Genomic DNA, 12,709 nt, shown 5'->3' on the forward strand with positions numbered 1-12,709 from the left:
TATTCCGTAAAACACTGCCTTTGTTCCAAAAATTTGCATACATATAAACTGCTAGTATGTAAAACCATTCTAACTGACTTCAAAAAATCTAAGAGCAAATAACTCAAAGTAAGCTTTGCGGTTGTGACCTGAGCTCAAGGGGCTGAGCCCATATTTTTTGTTTAAAATATACTTTAGTCGGTTTTGCCACCTCCCCTGTATTCGTCCTTTGCTGCAAAAACGGGAAAAACTTTTTGGAGCGAAGAAAATGGTTGTCTAGTAAAGACACAAACCTTGTAGTCCTTTGTTGTCCATTACAGGGAAATTTAATATTGGCAAAATTCCTAATATTCGAGTATCCTTAACTGTTAGCTTAGTGTGGGATATAGATGGCGACTGTTTTTATATTCTTTCTATATAAAAATAAATATTTAAGTTGTACAACATCAATATTGTTCCAGACTTCCAGAGTCCATAACTTTGCCAAATTTTAACCGATTTCAAAGTGGCATACCTCTAAAGACTTCTGTTTCGATTCTCAAAAAAACTACATTCAAATTTTTCATTTTAACGTTGATCAAATTTTCGACCCATTTTCATGTCAGTTATTTCCAAGTTTCCGAAGACTTGTAAAAAAGGTGACTCCCAATTGGACTTCCTGAGTCCATAACTTTGCCAAATTTTAACCGGTTTCAAAGTGGCATACCTCTAAAGACTTCTGTTTCGATTCTCAAAAAAACTACATTCAAATTTTTCATTTTAACGTTGATCAAATTTTCGACCCATTTTCATGTCAGTTATTTCCAAGTTTCCGAAGACTTGTAAAAATGGTGACTCCCAATTGGACTTCCTGAGTCCATAACTTTTTCAAATTTAAACCGATTTCAAAGTGGCATACCTCTAAAGACTTCTGTTTCGATTCTCAAAAAAACTACATTCAAATTTTTCATTTTAACGTTGATCAAATTTTCGACCCATTTTCATGTCAGTTATTTCCAAGTTTCCGAAGACTTGTAAAAAAGGTGACTCCCAATTGGACTTCCTGAGTCCATAACTTTTTCAAATTTAAACCGATTTCAAAGTGGCATACCTCTAAAGACTTCTGTTTCGATTCTCAAAAAAACTGCATTCAAATTTTTCATTTTAACGTTGATCAAATTTTCGACCCATTTTCATGTCAGTTATTTCCAAGTTTCCGAAGACTTGTAAAAAAGGTGACTCCCAATTAGACTTCCTGAGTCCATAACTTTTTCAAATTTAAACCGATTTCAAAGTGGCATACCTCTACAGACTTCTGTTTCGATTCTCAAAAAAACTGCATTCAAATTTTTCATTTTAACGTTGATCAAATTTTTGACCCATTTTCATGTCAGTTATTTCCAAGTTTCCGCATACTTGTAAAAAAGGTGACTCCCAATTGGACTTCCTGAGTCCATAACTTTTTCAAATTTAAACCGATTTCAAAGTGGCATACCTCTACAGACTTCTGTTTCGATTCTCAAAAAAACTGCATTCAAATTTTTCATTTTAACGTTGATCAAATTTTTGACCCATTTTCATGTCAGTTATTTCCAAGTTTCCGCATACTTGTAAAAAGGTGACTCCCAATTGGACTTCCTGAGTCCATAACTTTTTCAAATTTAAACCGATTTCAAAGTGGCATACCTCTAAAGACTTCTGTTTCGATTCTCAAAAAAACTGCATTCAAATTTTCCATTTTAACGTTGATCAAATTTTCGACCCATTTTCATGTCAGTTATTTCCAAGTTTCCGAAGACTTGTAAAAAATGTGACTCCCAATTGGCCTTCCAGAGTCCATAACTTTGCCAAATTTAAACCGATTTCAAAGTGGCACACCTCTAAAGACTTCTCTTTCGATTCTCAAAAAAACTGCATTCAAATTTTTCATTTTAACGTTGATCAAATTTTTGACCCATTTTCATGTCAAGTTCCAAGTTTCCGAAGACTTGTAAAAAATGTGACTCCCAATTGGCCTTCCAGAGTCCATAACTTTGGCAAACTTAAACCGATTTCAAAGTGGCATACCTCTAAAAACTTCTGTTTCGATTCTCAAAAAAACTGCATTCAAATTTTTCATTTTAACGTTGATCAAATTTTTGACCCATTTTCATGTCAGTTATTTCCAAGTTTCCGAAGACTTGTAAAAAATGTGACTCCCAATTGGCCTTCCAGAGTCCATAACTTTGGCAAACTTAAACCGATTTCAAAGTGGCATACCTCTAAAAACTTCTGTTTCGATTCTCAAAAAAACTGCATTCAAATTTTTCATTTTAACGTTGATCAAATTTTCGACCCATTTTCATGTCAGTTATTTCCAAGTTTCCGAAGACTTGTAAAAAATATGCCTCCCAATTGGCCTTCCAGAGTCCATAACTTTGGCAAACTTAAACCGATTTCAAAGTGGCATACCTCTAAAAACTTCTGTTTCGATTCTCAAAAAAACTACATACAAATTTTTCATTTTAACGTTGATCAAATTTTCGACCCATTTTCATGTCAGTTATTTCCAAGTTTCCGCATACTTGTAAAAGGTGACTCCCAATTGGCCTTCCTGAGTCCATAACTTTTTCAAATTTAAACCGATTTCAAAGTGGCATACCTCTAAAGACTTCTGTTTCGATTCTCAAAAAAACTACATTCAAATTTTTCATTTTAACGTTGATCAAATTTTCGACCCATTTTCATGTCAGTTATTTCCAAGTTTCCGAAGACTTGTAAAAAGGTGACTCCCAATTAGACTTCCTGAGTCCATAACTTTTTCAAATTTAAACCGATTTCAAAGTGGCATACCTCTAAAGACTTCTGTTTCGATTCTCAAAAAAACTACATTAAAATTTTTCATTTTAACGTTGATCAAATTTTCGACCCATTTTCATGTCAGTTATTTCCAAGTTTCCGCATACTTGTAAAAGGTGACTCCCAATTGGACTTCCTGAGTCCATAACTTTTTCAAATTTAAACCGATTTCAAAGTGGCATACCTCTAAAGACTTCTGTTTCGATTCTCAAAAAAACTGCATTCAAATTTTCCATTTTAACGTTGATCAAATTTTCGACCCATTTTCATGTCAGTTATTTCCAAGTTTCCGAAGACTTGTAAAAAATGTGACTCCCAATTGGCCTTCCAGAGTCCATAACTTTGGCAAACTTAAACCGATTTCAAAGTGGCATACCTCTAAAAACTTCTGTTTCGATTCTCAAAAAAACTGCATTCAAATTTTTCATTTTAACGTTGATCAAATTTTTGACCCATTTTCATGTCAAATATTTCCAAGTTTCCATAGACTTGTAAAAAATGTGACTCCCAATTGGCCTTCCAGAGTCCATAACTTTGCCAAATTTAAACCGATTTCAAAGTGGCATACCTCTAAAGACTTCTGTTTCAAAAAAATTGCATTCAAATTTTTCATTTTAACGTTGATCAAATTTTTGATCCATTTTCATGTCAGTTATTTCCAAGTTTCCGAAGACTTGTAAAAAATGTGACTCCCAGTTGGCCTTCCAGAGTCCATAACTTTGCCAAATTTAAACCGATTTCAAAGTGGCATACCTCTAAGGACTTGTGATTTGATTCTCAAAAAAACTGCATTCAAATTTTTCATTTTAAACGTTGATCAAATTTTTGACCCATTTTCATGTCAGTTATTTCCAAGTTTCCGAAGACTTGTAAAAAATGTGACTCCCAATTGGCCTTCCAGAGTCCATAACTTTGCCAAATTTAAACCGATTTCAAAGTGGCACACCTCTAAAGACTTCTCTTTCGATTCTCAAAAAAACTGCATTCAAATTTTTCATTTTAACGTTGATCAAATTTTTGACCCATTTTCATGTCAAGTTCCAAGTTTCCGAAGACTTGTAAAAAATGTGACTCCCAATTGGCCTTCCAGAGTCCATAACTTTGGCAAACTTAAACCGATTTCAAAGTGGCATACCTCTAAAAACTTCTGTTTCGATTCTCAAAAAAACTGCATTCAAATTTTTCATTTTAACGTTGATCAAATTTTTGACCCATTTTCATGTCAGTTATTTCCAAGTTTCCGAAGACTTGTAAAAATATGCCTCCCAATTGGCCTTCCAGAGTCCATAACTTTGGCAAACTTAAACCGATTTCAAAGTGGCATACCTCTAAAAACTTCTGTTTCGATTCTCAAAAAAACTACATACAAATTTTTCATTTTAACGTTGATCAAATTTTCGACCCATTTTCATGTCAGTTATTTCCAAGTTTCCGCATACTTGTAAAAGGTGACTCCCAATTGGCCTTCCTGAGTCCATAACTTTTTCAAATTTAAACCGATTTCAAAGTGGCATACCTCTAAAGACTTCTGTTTCGATTCTCAAAAAAACTACATTCAAATTTTTCATTTTAACGTTGATCAAATTTTCGACCCATTTTCATGTCAGTTATTTCCAAGTTTCCGAAGACTTGTAAAAAAGGTGACTCCCAATTAGACTTCCTGAGTCCATAACTTTTTCAAATTTAAACCGATTTCAAAGTGGCATACCTCTAAAGACTTCTGTTTCGATTCTCAAAAAAACTACATTAAAATTTTTCATTTTAACGTTGATCAAATTTTCGACCCATTTTCATGTCAGTTATTTCCAAGTTTCCGCATACTTGTAAAAGGTGACTCCCAATTGGACTTCCTGAGTCCATAACTTTTTCAAATTTAAACCGATTTCAAAGTGGCATACCTCTAAAGACTTCTGTTTCGATTCTCAAAAAAACTGCATTCAAATTTTCCATTTTAACGTTGATCAAATTTTCGACCCATTTTCATGTCAGTTATTTCCAAGTTTCCGAAGACTTGTAAAAAATGTGACTCCCAATTGGCCTTCCAGAGTCCATAACTTTGGCAAACTTAAACCGATTTCAAAGTGGCATACCTCTAAAAACTTCTGTTTCGATTCTCAAAAAAACTGCATTCAAATTTTTCATTTTAACGTTGATCAAATTTTTGACCCATTTTCATGTCAAATATTTCCAAGTTTCCATAGACTTGTAAAAAATGTGACTCCCAATTGGCCTTCCAGAGTCCATAACTTTGCCAAATTTAAACCGATTTCAAAGTGGCATACCTCTAAAGACTTCTGTTTCAAAAAAATTGCATTCAAATTTTTCATTTTAACGTTGATCAAATTTTTGATCCATTTTCATGTCAGTTATTTCCAAGTTTCCGAAGACTTGTAAAAAATGTGACTCCCAGTTGGCCTTCCAGAGTCCATAACTTTGCCAAATTTAAACCGATTTCAAAGTGGCATACCTCTAAGGACTTGTGATTTGATTCTCAAAAAAACTGCATTCAAATTTTTCATTTTAAACGTTGATCAAATTTTTGACCCATTTTCATGTCAGTTATTTCCAAGTTTCCGAAGACTTGTAAAAAATGTGACTCCCAATTGGCCTTCCAGAGTCCATAACTTTGGCAAACTTAAACCGATTTCAAAGTGGCATACCTCTAAAAACTTCTGTTTCGATTCTCAAAAAAACTGCATTCAAATTTTTCATTTTAACGTTGATCAAATTTTTGACCCATTTTCATGTCAGTTATTTCCAAGTTTCCGAAGACTTGTAAAAAATGTGACTCCCAATTGGCCTTCCAGAGTCCATAACTTTGGCAAACCTAAACCGATTTCAAAGTGGCATACCTCTAAAAACTTCTGTTTCGATTCTCAAAAAAACTGCATTAAAATTTTTCATTTTTACGTTGATCAAATTTTTGATCCATTTTCATGTCAGTTATTTCCAAGTTTCCGAAGACTTGTAAAAAATGTGACTCCCAATTGGCCTTCCAGAGTCCATAACTTTGCCAAATTTAAACCGATTTCAAAGTGGCATACCTCTAAGGACTTGTGATTTGATTCTCAAAAAAACTGCATTCAAATTTTTCATTTTTACGTTGATCAAATTTTTGACCCATTTTCATGTCAGTTATTTCCAAGTTTCCGAAGACTTGTAAAAAATGTGACTCCCAATTGGCCTTCCAGAGTCCATAACTTTGGCAAACTTAAACCGATTTCAAAGTGGCATACCTCTAAAAACTTATGTTTCGATTCTCAAAAAAACTGCATTCAAATTTTTCATTTTAAACGTTGATCAAATTTTTGACCCATTTTCATGTCAGTTATTTCCAAGTTTCCGAAGACTTGTAAAAAATGTGACTCCCAATTGGCCTTCCAGAGTCCATAACTTTGGCAAACTTAAACCGATTTCAAAGTGGCATACCTCTAAAAACTTCTGTTTCGATTCTCAAAAAAACTGCATTCAAATTTTTCATTTTTACGTTGATCAAATTTTTGATCCATTTTCATGTCAGTTATTTCCAAGTTTCCGAAGACTTGTAAAAAATGTGACTCCCAATTGGCCTTCCAGAGTCCATAACTTTGCCAAATTTAAACCGATTTCAAAGTGGCATACCTCTAAGGACTTGTGATTTGATTCTCAAAAAATCTGCATTTAAAATTTTTAATTTACCGTTGATCAAGTTTCTGTCAAAAGTTTGCAACGCAGTGAAGGGCACATTTCACACCCTATAAAGTACATTTTTCTTGAACGCAAAGTAGTCCCTCAGTTTTTTAACCTATTTTTATAAAGTCTTCTTTCTTTTGCAGGTTATATATAAATTTTGTTCTCTTATTGGGCTCGGCGGCTTATCAAAATGAGCACCGAAAGCTAAAAAATCATTAAACTTTTCAATAAAAAGTATTTTGATTCTTAAAGTTTCTGATTGGGGGCAATCAATACAGTTTAGCCAGCCAGCCCGCAGTTCAAAACAATTAATCAATTCAATTTTCCAAATCACTTGACAACGACGAACGACAAAACAATTTCCGAAGGACTGAAACTTAAAAGAAGCTTGTCTCCGCCCAAAAGTAGCCAAGCCGGAGCAACGGCAAGGACTCGTTGGCAATGTCAGCAAGAAACTATCATGACAGACATCCTTCGAATTTGCATGTTAGACAGGAATTTGTTTCAACGATGGAAAAGGAAGGATTTCACAACTCAATAAAGAAAAGTGTTTTCCACAAATGGTAAAATTTATCAATCAGTTGGGCCGAAATCCCGGCGGTACTGCAATACCGGGCCAACCCGCGACAGAGGTGGAGCAAGCCCCTAGCACTCCGTCTGATTCCAAAAATCAGTTTAACATTTGTTGTCCTCCAATGGAGGAACTATCAGATGTTAAGCTGATAAGAACAGATACTACACTTTGATCTTAGCCATAAGGCCGAGAAGCGATAACTATTTCAGCACAAACCAAAGCACTTGGTTCGTATGCAGCTAAAACTAGTTGTGAATTATAAGGTTTACAAATAAGAAAAAAACAACAAAATATTGCAGTACACTTTGGGGGATGTTTATCACATACTTTGGCGTATAGAATATTTCCATCAAAATAATTCAACGACAACGAGAAGTTATTAGCCAACATCATTTACTTCCGGATCACCAGTTTGTCTTCAGACATGGACATGGCACAGTAGAGCAGGTTCACAGACTTGCCTTGCACATCCTGCAGGCTTTTGATGAGCGTGAATACTGCAATGCAGTTTGATACGGCATATAAATATGGGGGATCGCAGCCAAACAACAAGCAAAACCGAGCTTTGAGGAAAATAAAGAATTTCCCTTGGTATGTGCGTGGGTCCACCCTCCACAAGGATATAAAAAAAAAATCAAAATAATAATACACTACGGTCAGGAGAAGACTGAAAGGCCATCATCCTCAAGACCTGCTGGCTCGGGTTTTGACTTAATGATTACCAGTAATGCTATACTTAAATTTCTCGCATAATCTTAGCCTCAATTTATTTAATTTTTCTATAAATTATATTTATTATGTGCTGCTGACATAATTAATTTTTCCGTTTATTATTTCTGATTGGTTTAAGTTCCCCAGTTAGGTAACAGTGAACCAATCTTTGTTACCATTTCGTTGTTATATCACAATAAAAAAAAATAATAATAATAAATACATATTGCCAATATAGTAAGTTATGTTTTATATTTGTATTGCATTTTTAAGCCATTTATTCTCTTAACAAAGTTTCAGGGCCACATGGAACTCCTCGGGCGGTTGTACATCTACCCTCAATATTAACAAAACAGTCATTCCTCCAAGTGGTGCACCTTCGACGACCTATTGGTACAATTTTTGTCCAAGTAGATTCAGTTGTAAATAGTATAGAAAAAAAAACAACAGCCAGTAAAAAGGTCATCATCGTGTTGATTTTTTAAGGCACTCTGTTAAAAAGATTGATGCGAAAGAGGTTTATATGTACAAATGAGTGTCCAGACACAATTTTAAAAAAGATAACCAGATTATATAGAACCAAAAAAGTTAAAAATTTAATTTGTTCTGTGAAATTAATTTTCACACAAAGCTTCCCAAGACTAAAGTGTTTATTGACTGCAAACCTAACGACCTCGACAATACTCAGCAACACAACTAACATAAGAATTGGTTTGAATTTAAAAATAATGAGGACGGCAACCCGAAGTTTTATTACCCCTGCAGACTTTGCCGAAATTGCTAAAATTTAAAAAGTAGCGAAAGAAATAAGTTATACATAAATAAACTAGATTTGCAGAGTTTCATGTCAATAGCTTATATACTGCAAAAATGTCATATAAAAATAGAAAAAAAGGGATACTTTCGCAGCCTTTAACAATTTTTTCTACGGAAGCTATAAGATATAGACGTCTGATCGGCAAGCGCTTTTACCCTGATCAAGATGTGCGTAAATAAATAAGACTTGGAAAATGTATTTCAATTGCTTACACACTGCGCGAAATATTCTGAAAAACATCAAATTTGGACCGATTTCACCCTATTGTTCCGATGGGAGCTATATGATATAGACATCCGATCGGGGTTTTCAAACTTGAAAACACATGTTTTAGGATGACTGTGAATGTTTCAGATCGCTAGCTTTTAAACTAAGCTCGCAAACTGTATTGAAACAGACGGACATGGCAATATCGACTCCCCTATTGATCCTGATCAAGAATATATATACTTTATGGGGTCGGAAACGTCTCCTTCATCATTAGGAAAATGCCGGTATCCCATAGCTGTAAAAACATACATATAATATCAATTATCTACCTCATAATGTATAAACATAAACCCTACAATTTTTTTGTTTAAATTAACTCCCTTATTCCCCTTAACACCCTTTCCAGGTAGCTGGATTGACCACCTTTCAGTTGCAATCTACTTCGAACAGTCATTTTAATAATTCCCAACTAGTTCTAGCCATTTCTGAACCTAGAACCGTGCGTTTGGTGTTGTTAAATCACTCTGGTTTCTCTTCAATTGTCGAATAAATCTTTCGCCTTTTACTAAAGATTTCCGTGGAGAGGGACACTCAAATGAGTCTAAACTCAATTTTTGTTTAGGCCTAGCGACTTCGGTTGCCGGGCAAATCGATTATAAATTTAACAAATACTCAAACAAGTATATCTCATGAAAGATATCAATGCTGTTGTTTTAATACCTTTTAAAGTTTGTGGCTGCTACCTCCAAATGTTCAATAAAAAGGTGAAATACAAGACACGTTATTGTAATAATTCGAGTTTTTGGTGACGGAGTCTTAACGAAGGGCTAACAAATTTGAGGAACACCATTTTCTGTCCTTAAGCGTTTGAAACCAAATTAAAGAAATAAAGAAGCAGCAGCAGCAATGAACTATTAAAATTAATAAAAGTAAAGTTACCATTTTGTAATGGTTTTTAAAGGAACTGCCAGACTCTTGGCGCTAATTAGCTGTCAGCTCTGTATATAAATACATATAAAGATTCAATTATTATTCATATTCAGTTTCTATTATTTAATTATAATTTGTAATATTATATGACAAATTAAAATATTCCAAAACGAACACAGATACTTTTGAGGAAGTAGAAGATCACACCTTGACAATACCGAAATCAAGTAAAAGTCTTATGGGAGGTGATAAAAATTGTGCCTGTGGAGCACAGAACACATTTTATTAAGTCCCCTAAGTTGATATTGTTTTTAATCGCACTTATTTAGTACTTATAAAACAGCGAAAACTCTTCGGCTGTCGGTAAGAACTTAGTCTAGAAGCATTAGTAAAGAGAGACAACAGACAACAAAAACGGTATGACTAAAAAATTAATCCATTCAATTTTCCAAATCACTTGACAGAGACCGAGTGGCAAAACAATTTTCTATAAAACTGAAAAGCAGCTTGTCTCCACCCAAATAAAACAAAAACAAACCTGGGCCAAAAGTGCACACTTGCAATGTCAGCAAAAACAACTATCATGACACACAATCCTTTCAATTTGCATCCCACACAGGAATTGCTTTCAACTATGAACAACAGGGATTTCACAACTCAATAGAGTCCTGTTTTTCTCCCTAGATATTAGCATTTATCAATCAGTTGGGCCGAAATCCCGGCGGTACTGCAATACCGGGCCAACCCGCGACAGAGGTGGAGCAAGCCCCTAGCACTCCGTCTGATTCCAAAAATCAGTTTAACATTTGTTGTCCTCCAATGGAGGAACTATCAGATGTTAAGCTGATAAGAACAGATACTACACTTTGATCTTAGCCATAAGGCCGAGAAGCGATAACTATTTCTGCACAAACCAAAGAAGTTGATTCGTATGCAGCTAAAACTAGTTGTGAATTATTAGGTTTAAAAATGAAAAAAAAAAAACAAAAATTGCAGAATACTTTGGGGGATGTTTATTACACACTTTCGCTTATAGAATATTTCCAGCAAAATAAAATATACAATATTGCCAATATAGTAAGTAATGTTTTATATTTGGTTAACATTGTATTGCATTTTTAAGCCATTTATTATCATTTATCTCTTATCAAAATGTCAAGGCCACATGGACCTCCTCGCGTGCTTACACAATTTCCCTGACTATTAATATAACAGTTATCCCTCCATGTGCCGCACCTTCGACGACCTCTTGGTACATTTATAGATTGAGTTGTAAATAGTATAGCAAAAACAACAGCCAGTAAAAAGGTCATCATCGTGTTTATTTACTAGCGATGTTTATAGGTACAAATGACAGTTCAGACAGAATTTCATAAAAGATAACCCGATTATATAGAACAATAAAAGTTAATAATTTAATTTGTTCGGTGAAATTAATTTACCAAGACTAAAGTGTTAATTGACTGCAAATCTAACGACCTCAACAATACTCAACAACACAACTAACAAAGGAATTGGTATGAATTCAAAAATAGTAAGTACTTCGGCAAAACTTTGATGTTCTTCAGCATAGCTGTCAAAACCTAGTCGCCAAATAAACATAAGGTGATACAGGTGATTGTTTAATAAGTATAATATCAATTATCTACCTCAAAAAGTATAAACATCAACCCTACAATTTTGTTGTTTAAATTAACTCCCTTACTCCCCTTAACACCTTTTTCCAGGTAGCTGGATTGACCGCCTTTCATTTGCAATCTACTTCGTACAGTCATTTTAATAATTCCCAACTAGTTCTAGCCATTTCTGAACCTAGAACCGTGCGTTTGGTGTTGTTAAATTACTCTGGTTTCTCTTCAATTGTCGAATAAATCTTTCGCCTTTTACTAAAGATTTCCGTGGAGAGGGACACCCAAATGAGTCTAAACTCAATTTTTGTTAAGGCCTAGCGACTATTGTTGCTGGGCCAATTGATAATACATTTTTAAATCAAAATACCATTCGAAAGAGTTATCTGTATACTTTCTAATTTAAAGAAAAATCCATTTTATTTGCAATAAAAAGAATTTGAAGCCTTTAAGAAAACGGAATTCCTTGAACAGTTCTAAAATAAAGATGGTATCAACAACAGTACGCTTTGCACCTTCCTTTTTGCCATTCCCATAAATTTTAATTGAATCATTTTATCTCTTCCTGGGCTTTTCCCAGGGCTCACGGTCCTGGCTTTATTCGAAGGCATCTTCATCAATGCGGGATTGTTTTGCATAAATAACGCATAAATTGAGGCGATCCAAGAAAAGGCCACAATCCAAATCAGTGCTACATGCTCGGCATTGACAAAAAGTAGGCTAAGCGTAAAAAATGAAATATGTTCGGGGTCATGGGTCGCTTCGGAATTACATTTGCTAAGTTCATAAAAAGGAAAACAAGCCAGCCCGTCAGTCTCTAGAGTTGAACCGACGTTACGCATCGGAAAATCTGAATTCAGTGTGGGGGCATTCTTTTTTTTTTCTCGTGTCTAAATTGGCAAAAGTAAAAACCAAAAAGGCTCGGTTGAAGTTTTTCGAAAGCCAAAACTAACCAAGTAGTAAATTCACACAGAAGTTAAAGGTTTCAGTTTATCTGGTTTCCTTCCCCTGTCGAACTTGAACTATAAAAACACAAAAATCTAGCCAGAGGAAAAAGTTTCCAGTCACATAAACATAAATTGCGACAGTAATTTTCGGTCAGGAACATTTGGGGAATTTTCCCGCATTCACACACCAACAGGCATTTGTATGCAAAGGACGGTTATTGTAATTTAGCTGAAGTAGGCTATAAATGGGAGTTAGCATTAAGTTTAATTTGTCTAATGTCCATGAACCCTTTAGCATGGCTTTGCTTGGTCTGAAATTAATGGTTGAGGCAAAATAGTTTTACACAATGATTTGCCATTTGTGTGGACTTCATATCCTTTTTAAGCCAACTCAGTTTATCCCAAGTATCTTAGTTATATGGTC

The 12,709-nt window shown here is 34.6% G+C and overlaps 4 non-coding genes across 4 annotated transcripts; 2 read left to right on the forward strand and 2 right to left on the reverse strand.

Moving 5' to 3' along the window:
* Positions 1-7,044: 7,044 nt before the first annotated feature.
* On the reverse strand, positions 7,045-7,240 carry LOC123037858. Its single transcript, XR_006417665.1, has one exon. It is a non-coding gene; the product is annotated as a U2 spliceosomal RNA (small nuclear RNA).
* Positions 7,241-9,299: 2,059 nt separating this feature from the next.
* LOC123037844 lies at positions 9,300-9,407 on the forward strand. The gene has a single exon (XR_006417651.1). It is a non-coding gene; the product is annotated as a U5 spliceosomal RNA (small nuclear RNA).
* Positions 9,408-10,410: 1,003 nt separating this feature from the next.
* Positions 10,411-10,606, reverse strand: LOC123037835. The gene has a single exon (XR_006417642.1). It is a non-coding gene; the product is annotated as a U2 spliceosomal RNA (small nuclear RNA).
* A 944-nt stretch (positions 10,607-11,550) lies between these two features.
* LOC123037842 lies at positions 11,551-11,674 on the forward strand. Its single transcript, XR_006417649.1, has one exon. It is a non-coding gene; the product is annotated as a U5 spliceosomal RNA (small nuclear RNA).
* Positions 11,675-12,709: the final 1,035 nt, after the last annotated feature.

Source organism: Drosophila rhopaloa, unplaced genomic scaffold (assembly GCF_018152115.1).
Source record: "Drosophila rhopaloa isolate 14029-0021.01 unplaced genomic scaffold, ASM1815211v1 contig_2, whole genome shotgun sequence".
Taxonomy (NCBI): Eukaryota; Metazoa; Arthropoda; class Insecta; order Diptera; family Drosophilidae; genus Drosophila; species Drosophila rhopaloa.